The 9,685-nt window shown below is 47.6% G+C and overlaps 1 pseudogene; it reads left to right on the top strand.

Annotated features, from left to right (window-relative positions):
* The first annotated feature begins 3,411 nt into the window (after positions 1 to 3,411).
* On the top strand, positions 3,412 to 9,267 carry LOC132001605 (actin, cytoplasmic 2-like; annotated as a pseudogene).
* Positions 9,268 to 9,685: the final 418 nt, after the last annotated feature.

Genomic DNA, 9,685 nt, shown 5'->3' with positions numbered 1-9,685 from the left:
ATCTCTCCTTGCCTCTTCCAGCTTCTGGTGGCTGCTAGAAACCCTTGGCTTGTAGACACACTGCTCCTAGCTCTGCCCTTTGTCTGTATCTGTGTCTCTTCTCTTCTTATAAGGAGACCAGTCATGTTGGAATTTGGGTCCACCCTATTCCAATATGATCTCATCGGAACTAATTACAACTGCAAAGATCCTATTTCCAAATAAAGTCGTATTCTGAGCTTTTGGGTGGACATGAATTTTGGGAGGAGGACACTATTTAACCCAGAATGATGTCCCTGTCTGACTTTCCAGTCCCACACATCATTCCCTTTTAAATGAGGGAACATGGCTCCACCCACGGGGACAGGTCCCCAAACATGTCCAGGAATATGCAGCTAGCTTCTAAGGGCCTGGAACTCTAAGCCCACCTGGGGATGGCCCCCTTCACTGGGGAGGAATGTCAAGGGCAAAAAGCCAACCAGAAGCCTTTGGCACCGTGCCAGCACCTCCCCCACTTCCCATGGTGGGAAAGTCACGGAGCCACGTCCCACAGAGCCGGCCCTGCTCCTGCCTGACCCTCCCCGAGCACAGAGTGTCCTCTCCTTCAACAGCTCTATTAATAGCCCTCATGTGGATGTTCTGGGGCGGCCATTCATGAGATCGGCCTCACGTGTGTCCCCCACTCCAAGCCATTCATGAGTGTGACCCTCTGGGCTTGGGCGGCTCCCTCCCTCTCTTCCTGTGCCCTTTCTCTGTTTTCTGTTCCTTCCCTCCCTCTCTCCCCTTTGCCATTTTCAGAGCCTGCAGGATCCAAACCACTAGGAGCTTGTCCTTCAGAGTGACCCCACTGACTCAGAGGCTGCTGTGTTCACGTTCGCATGGTACTAGGAAGAGCACAGTGTCTGCCTGCTGGTGCACCTGTGCAGCCCTCCCCAGGGACTGCGGTGTGAACAGCGCCCCCTGTGGGTGTGCGAGCGGCAGTAGGAAGCCATCCTTTCCCTGCATGTAAAGGCCCCTCTTTTGCAGACACACCCATCGCTTCGGTGAGCCTCCCTGACTCCACTCACCTGACCCTTGGGACAAAGAATGTCAGTGGCTAGAGCCCTGCTGGGGGGGCGTCCACTCATCCGCATTGAGACCCCTGAATACGCTTGTGCCTTCAATTCAGTGACTCTTTCTCACGTATGTGTCCCGAGTGAAATAGCTAAAGAAACCAAGTACAGTTTTTCCCCGGAGGACATCGGGCAACGTCTGGAGACACTTCATAATTTTGGTGAGGGGGACGCACTGGGGTGTTGTGGGCGGAGACCAGGGACCCTGCTAATATCTTGAAGTACACAGGACAGCTCCCTTGATCCTGACAAAGGATGGTCTGGCCCCCAATTCTATAGGGTGGAGGTTGAAGAACTCACAAAGGACAAAAAGCCGACATGTAAAGATTTTACAGCAGCATTATGTTTTTTAAAGTTTATTTATTTTTTTTTAGTTATCTCTGCACCCAACATGGGGCTCGAACTCATGGCCCTGAGATCAAGAGTTGCGTGCTCTTCCGAACAGCCCCATCATGTAAATTAACAAAATAGAAGTCTAGAGGCGCCTGGATGGCTCAGTTGGTTAGGTGATTGCCATCAGCTCAGGTCATGACCCTGGCGTCCTGGGATTGAGTCCTGCATTGGGCTCCCAGCTCCATGGGGAGGCTGTTTCTCCCACTGACTTTCTCCCCTCTCATGCTCTCTCTCATTCTTTCTGTCTCAAATAAATAAAGAAAATCTTAAAAAAAAAAAAAAGTCTAGGCACTCTATATCAAATTAGAAAATAATTATATTAAGAATATTAAATCCAGGGGCACCTGGGTGGCTCAGTGGATTAGGTATCTGCCTTCAGCTCAGGTCATGACCTCAGGGTCCTGTGATCGAGCCCCATTCTCTCTCTGCCCCTCCCCCATTCATGTTTTCTCTCTCTCAAATGAAAAAAATCTAAAAAATCTAAATCTAAAAAAAATCTAAAAAAATCTAAATCTAAAAAAATATTAAACTCAGTGAATTATAAAATGACCATTTAAAAGGATAAATGAGGGGCACCTCGGTGGCTCAGTGGGTTAAGCCTCTGCTTTCGGCTCAGGTCATGGTCCCAGGGTTCTGGGATTGAGCCCCTCATTGGGCTCTCTGCTCAGCAGGAACCTGCTTCCCCATTTCTCTCTGCCTGCCTCTCTGCCTACTTGTGATCTCTGTCTATCAAATAAGTAGATAAAATCTTTAAAAAAAAGATAAATGACAAATTCCTCAAATGATTGAACTTATGACCTATATGACCCACCCATTCCACTCCTAGGTATATACGCAAGAGAGATGAAGATGCATGTCCTCGCAAACACTTGTGCATGAATGTTCATAATGTTATTATTATTATTTTTTAAAGATATATATGGTTTTTTAAAGGTTTTATTTATTTGACAGACAGAGATCACAAGTAGGCAGAGAGGCAGGCAGAGAGAGAGGAGGAAGCAGGCTCCCCACTGAGCAGAGAGCCTGATACGGGGCTCGATCCCAGGACCCTGGGACCATGACTTGAGCCGAAGGCAGAGGCTTTAACCCACTGAGCCACCCAGGCGCCCCATAGTGCTATTATTCATAATAGCCTGAAGATGGAAGTAATTCTACAGTGGGTGAATGGATACACAAAATGTAGTATGTCCACACAATGGAATATCACTTGGCTCTAAGAAGGGATGACTTTCTCGTCCACGCTACAACATGGATGGATTGAAAACAGTGTGCTCAATGAAAGAAGCCAGGCACAAAAGGTTATACACATATGACCCCAATTTATATGAAATATTCAGAATAGTCAAATCTGTGGAGGTAGAGAGATCAGTGGTTGCCTAGGGCTGGTGACGGGAGGTATGGGATAATGGCAAAGAGGCATGGGGTTTCTTTGAGGTGATGAAAATGTCCCCAAATCGTCTATGATGATGTTCGCATGTATCTGTGAATACAATAAAAGTTGTTGAATTGTACGCTTTATTTTTTTATATAAATTTTTATTTATTTGAGAGAGAGAAGGAGCAGAGAGGAGGGGCCGAGGGAGAGAGAAGCAGACACCCTCTTGAGCAGGGAGCTCATGGGGGGACTCGATCCCAAGACCCTGGCACCATGACCCCAGCCAAAACCAAGAGTTGGATGCTTAACCAATGGAACCGCCCAGGTGCCCCGAAAGTGTAGAGGAAGGAGGAAGCTATTCACCTCCCTCCCCCAATAGGGTAACACAGGGAAATCACCGGGATTATTGAAAATTGGTAGTTTAGAGGCGAAGCCCCCTGGGGGGACCCAGCCTGCTGAGAATGGAGAACAGCAGAGGTGCCTGTGGCCAGCTCTGGGAACACGGAGGCCTTAGAGTAAGGGAGAGCACATCCTCTTTGACCTTCAACACTCAATGGCCCTCACGTTACTCGAGGTAAGGTTAGCCAAAGTCCTAGCCTGTGGAGCCCACAATACCTCACTGAGCCCATTTCTCGTTACTCCCTCCACTCCCAGCGCTGGTCTCGTTGCCATTCCCAGATGTGCCAGATGCATCGTAGGACCTTGGGACCAGCTGTTGCCTTTGCTAGGCCCATGTTTGTTCGAGACTGTCCACACTTTTGCCACGTGTGTGGCCGTCCAGGCTGTACTGTCCCTGTATGTCTCCAGCAGCCCCAGGATATTGTCATGGACTCTGGTGATGGGGTCACCCACACTATGCCCATCTATGAGGGGTACGCCGTGCCCTCGCCGTCCTGTGTCTAGACCTGGTTGGCGGAGACCTGGTGGACAACTTCATGCGAATCTTCAGAGAGGGTGGCGTCAGCATCAACACCATGGCCGAGCGGGAATTCCTGGGTGACACTGCGGAGAAGCTGTGCTACGTAGCGGTGGACTTGGAGCAGGAGAGGGCTGGCGCTGTGTCGTCCTCTTCCTCAGAGAAGAGCTGTGAGATGCCCGTCTGGCGGTGATCACCGTGGGCAGTGAGTAATTCCAGTGCCCGGAGGTGCTCTTCCAGCCCTCTATCCTGGGAATGGAGTCCTGTGGGATCCTCGAGACCACTTTCAACTCCATCATGAAGTGTGACCTCTGTGCTAACATGGTGCTGTCTACTGGGGCCACCATGTACCCTGTTGAAATTTTGTCTTGCCCGTCTAACAGGGTTGGGGAAGTCTTGCCCTCAAGGACCCATTTTCCTTCCTTCCTTCCTTCCTTCCTTCCTTCCTTCCTTCCTTCCTTCCTTCCTTCCTAGATTTTATTTATTTATTTGTCAGAGAGAGAGAGTGTGTGCAAAGCAGGAGAAGCGGCAGGCAGAGGGAGAAGCAGATTCTCCACTGAGCAGGGAGCCCAATGCAGGATTCGATCCCAGGACCCAGGGATCACGACCCAACCCAAAGGCAGACACTTAACCAACGGAGTCACCCAGGCATCCCTAAAGATTTTATTTCTAAGTTATCTCTACACCCTGAGATCAAGAGTCACATGTCCCACCGACCAAGGCAGCCAGGTGCCCCATGTCCTTTTTCCTTTCTTAACTGACGTTTTCCTGACAGAATACTGTGGGTTGTTAATTGCCTTGAGTTGAAAAATGGTTTGCTTTTACCCCTGTGCATTTATTCCTTCTTTTGATTTATGTAAGAGTTTCGTATGCAATTTTCAGTTCTTGAAAACATGACAAATTTTGGTTTTCTACCGTCATGAGAGAACATTTGGGCCCAGCGATGCATCATTGTGGGAAAGAAATAAAGTGCTGTGGTAAACCAGAAAAAAAAAAATTAGCATTCTCTCTAGACCTTGGGCTTTTACTAAAGGCTGTGATGTCTTATTCTCAAGACATATTTCTCTCTTTTTTAAAAGGTTTTATTTATTTATTTGACAGAGAGAGAGACAGAGAGAAAGAGATCACAAGTAGGCAGAGAGGCAGGCAGAGAGAGAGGGAAGCAGGCTCCTCGCTGAGCAGAGAGCCTGATGCGGGATTCGATTCCAGGACCCTGAGATCATGACCTGAGCCAAAGGCAGAAGCTTAACCCACTGAGCCACCCAGGCCCCCCTCAAGAAATATTTCTTTTTTTTTTTTGTTTTAAGATTTTATTTATTTATTTGACAGAGAGAAATCACAAGTAGATGGAGAGGCAGGCAGAGAGAGAGAGAGAGGGAAGCAGGCTCCCTGCTGAGCAGAGAGCCTGATGCGGGCCTCGATCCCAGGACCCTGAGATCATGACCTGAGCTGAAGGCAGCGGCTTAACCCACTGAGCCACCCAGGCACCCTCAAGAAATATTTCTAATATTTCTAAAAAAAAGGGGTGCAGTTTCTTTTGGGGACTGGTCAGTTAGGGAGATTTGTGTTGGGAGTGACAAAAATTTAACTTAAATTGGTCTAGGCAAAAAAAGTGGTGGTGGGGTGGAATTTATCAGCTTGCATAACTACGAAGACCAAAGTAGATGAACTTCAGCATTTATGGGTCTGGGAGTTCCAATGATTTCATCAGGACGTTGGCTAGAGGCACAAAATGAATACAGGCTTTTCTGGAGGTAGTGGGGAGGAACCTGACCCATTCAGATTTTGGTTTCCTTATGAGGTTATAGAAATGAGAGGCAGGGGTGCCTGGGTGGCTCAGTGGGTTAAAGCCTCTGCTTTCGGCTCAGGTCATGATCCCAGTGTCCTGGGACTGAGCCCCGCATTGGGCTCTCTGCTCAGCGGGGAGCCTACTTCTTCCTCTCTCTCTGCCTGCCTCTCTGCCTACTTGTGATCTGTCAAATAAATAAATAAAATCTTAAAAAAAAAAAAAAGAAGTGAGAGGCAATCCCTCCATTACACTCAGATGCTTCAGATATTACTGGTGAGGCTGGGCACGGGATGGGAAGAGTTAATAGCTATTTCCTCCCAGGCTAGCAAGCTCAGACCTCCCTCTGATAACCAACAATTTGAAGATTCACTTCAAGGGCAGAGAAGAGCTGCACACTCAGGCTGGTTTCCAAAGCACCCCCAACACACACACACACACACACACACCTATGCATGCACCTGCATTGACACCATGGCTGTGAAGAGTCTGATGGCCCTTCTGTAGGTGTTTTCTGGCTTTTGAGAAAGTCTGAACGTCATAGAAGATTGAGACACTAGCAAGGGCTGGGAGCAGGTGAACAGACCTAACCATGAACTAGGGGCAGCAGACATTTGCAGGGCTTCTGTACCCGTGAGAAGTCCTCGTCTAATTCCTTCATTCTACACAAGGGGAAACAGAGTCCCAGAGCAGCAGTATGCCTTGTGTAAAGCCAGACCACGAGAGAGCTGTGGGCAGAGATGTACCACCTGTTGACTCCCTGGGCAGTGCTCCTTGCTTCCTCCTTCCCCTTCCCCTAGTGGTCAGTGTTCTCATGTTGCCCTCTATGGCTGCCCAGGGCTGGAGGTAAGAGTCAGAGGGAAACTGTCCCAGACCTTCCCTTTTTTTTTTCAGCTTCTTCCTTCTGCCAAGAGCCTAGATGTTACAGACTGAATGGCTGTGTTCCTTCCCCCACAAATTCATACGTTGACATCTATTTCCCCAATGTGAAGGTATTAAGAGGTAGGACCACTGGGAAGTGATCAGGTCACGGGTGTGGAGCCCTCACGATGGGATTGGCATCCCTATAAAAGAGAACTCAGAGAACTCCCTTGTCCCTTCTGCCATATGGGGTTACAGAGGAAAGAGCTGCTTACGAACAAGTAAGAGGACTCTCACCAGACACTGAATCTGCCAGCACCTTGATCTGGGACTCCTAGCATCCAGAATTATGAGAAATACATTTCTTTTGTTTATGAACCACACAATCTGTGCTCTTTTGTTAGAGCTGCCCAGATGAACTAAGGTATTAGAGGTGGTAGCTGTCACCTCTGCCCAGGAGGCCCTCCCCATCTTCCTCCTCATGGCTAATTCATTCTTATCCTTCAAAACTTAGCTCAGTACTACCTTCTTCAGGAAGCTTACTCCTCAACTGAGCATTCCTGCTTGTGCTTACAGAGTGCCTAGGACTCTCCTGTATTGGTTGCCACATCATCCGGCAGAAGGGGCGGTTGTAGTTCTGCGACTGTGTCTTTCTCCCTGCACTGTCAGCTCCCCAAGAGCAGAGCTTGTCTTGTTCATGGTGTACCTACCTCCTAGTGAAGGCTTAGTTTTATCTGCAAGGTCCCATTCCCTTCTCGTGACAATCCTGTGATGCAGACATGAGAAAACACGAAGAGAGGTGAACTAACTTGCCCAAGATCATATACGTAGCAAAAGGTTGAGGTGGTGTTGTATGCAGGGAGTCTGATTCCAGAGTCTGGACTCCAGACCATTGTGACCCCAACCTTTGATAAAGGTTTTTGAATAAGTTAAGGGGCTTATTTCTTTCTCTGCAGTTGGCACCTAGCACCTAGCACCTAAGGTTTGACCCTGGCAAGAACCAATTCTGCCATCACAACCACCTTCACGGAGGGCTTATTAAGTATCAGGTTCTATGCTTAGCATTTTACACACACTGTGTTAATTTTGTATTACTACTGAAACACATTCCTGCAAACTTAGTGCCTTAAAATAATATAAACTGATTTCCTTATAGTTCTGGAGAGCAGAAGTCTGAAGTATGCTTTCTCAGTGGGCTAAACTCAAGGTGTTGGCAGGCAGGCTTGTGTTCCTTCTGGAGGCTCTAGGGAAGAATCCATTTCTTTGCTTTTTTTTTTAGCTTCTGGAGGCCACTTACACTCCTTGGCTCATGGGCTCTTCCTCCATCTTCAAAGATGCCAGAAATAGTGTAGACTCTTCTCCATCCCTGACCTGTTTCCATGCTTCCATTTTCTCTGACTCTGATCCTCCTGCTTCCTTCTTATAAGGACCCTTGTGATCACATTAGCCCTCCCCCATAATCCAGGATCATCTTTCCACCTCTAGATCTTTAACCAAGGTGCAAAGCCCCCTTTCCCATGTCAGGTATTCTCAACATATTCTCAGGTTCTGCGGATTAGGGCATGGACATCTTTGGGGGAACATTATGTAGCCTACCACATATACCATCTCACTTAATCCTTATGCAGTAATGTTGTGACAATGATGGTATGATTAGCTCCACTTAATAGGAATGGAAAGTGCATGGCATACACTAGGCACTTAATAAATGTTTGTGCGGATGTTCTGGTGTGGGAACTAATTGATAATATATTGTTCTTCACTGGACAGAAGATCCTAGAGGTTGTATCCAGTCCTGTGTGTTCCCTAAAATCTTTTCCACAATCCCATCTGCTGGGGCAAGTGGAGGCTCTGTCAGAGTATCTAGCACTTAATTATTTTCCCTGGCCTGACTCCCTCCCTAGTGGGGTCACAATCTCCTTCAGGGTGATTATATTTCTAATTCTTTGAATTTCTAATTCTTCCCATAATGCCATGGGCTTTCACAGACATCATTCATTTTCTCCCTTGTAGTCCTTGAAGGGAGGGAGCATATGTTCAGTTTGCAGGAGAGTAGGTGAGGCACAGGTTACATGAAGAGTCATTTCTTGATAGGTGACTTCTGACTGATGGACTCTGTCTTGCTCCCAACACTTCTGCCATCCAGCATTAGGGACTCTCTATGTTCTCAGCAGCCTCTGACCCTCTGGCTCAGCTCTGCAACTGATTGGATTTTCTTGTCTCTTTCACTGACACTTAATCTTTGTATATTTTTTCTGTGGTGCATGTGTGTGCCTGCACACACAACTTTCTATACTGTCAGCGATGACAGTGGATTAATCCAGTTTTTTCTTTTAGTAGGAACCCCTTGCAATGACCCTGGCAATGATTAAGAGAGTCAGGTCTGGAGTCAGACTGCCTGGGTTGCAACTCAAGATTTACCGTTTATCAACTAAGAAGGCAGATTAATTCCTCTGAGCTCAGTTTCCTTGTTTGAAAAATGAAAAGCAGTAGTATTTTTCTCATATATCAGGCAGATGCTATTTTTCTAAGGTAAGATATTTGTTTCAAGGTCACAGCTTCTGCCCTTTGCTGCCTTTTCTCTATCACCCATATAGCATTCTCTCATCCTGCTGCTTGTCAGCACAAGGCATCTGGAAGGGGTGGTGACATCAGTCATGCATGCTTTAGGGGGATTTAATCTGCTGTGTCTCTTTCCAGGACCATTTTTCTTTGATGCCTCATTTGTAATCACAGACAGGAGGTCCAGACCATCTGTTAATGGGAATTAGGTCATTGGTGATCAGATGAAGGAGGCACTGGGGAGGGGCCCGCCTCACACTTCTAGTGTTCCACCAAATAGATAAAAATCTTCCAGTCATCTTTGCTTTTTCCGTCCCATGTTGTCTTGGTGGGGGAGAGGAGGTGTTGGCACCTGGAGGAGATTTGATAGACAGCATTCCTGGGTGACTTCATCTCTGGGCTTTGCCTCTCAAAATTCCAACCAAATCAAGCTCTACCGTTTAAGGGATAGAAGCAGGGTCAGCATTCCAGAAGTTCCTTGTCATGCTCAGGCTTTTAATCAGATGACATTGGAGAATGCACATCCTAGTGCAGGCTGTTTGTGAGAGGGTGGGGAGGGGTCTCCGCAATCCCTACTCCATGCTTGTCTTTCTAGTTAGACCTGAACTGAGGAGAGAAAGACCTCCCGGCTCTAGGTTTGCTCAGAGGGATCAGCACCACGGACAGCGGCCGAGCGAGGGTGCGCAGACCCAACCGTGTGCC

Source organism: Mustela nigripes, chromosome 14 (assembly GCF_022355385.1).
Source record: "Mustela nigripes isolate SB6536 chromosome 14, MUSNIG.SB6536, whole genome shotgun sequence".
NCBI classification, from domain to species: Eukaryota; Metazoa; Chordata; class Mammalia; order Carnivora; family Mustelidae; genus Mustela; species Mustela nigripes.
Note: the sequence above shows the minus strand (reverse complement) of the source record. Positions and strands in the feature narration are given on the sequence as shown.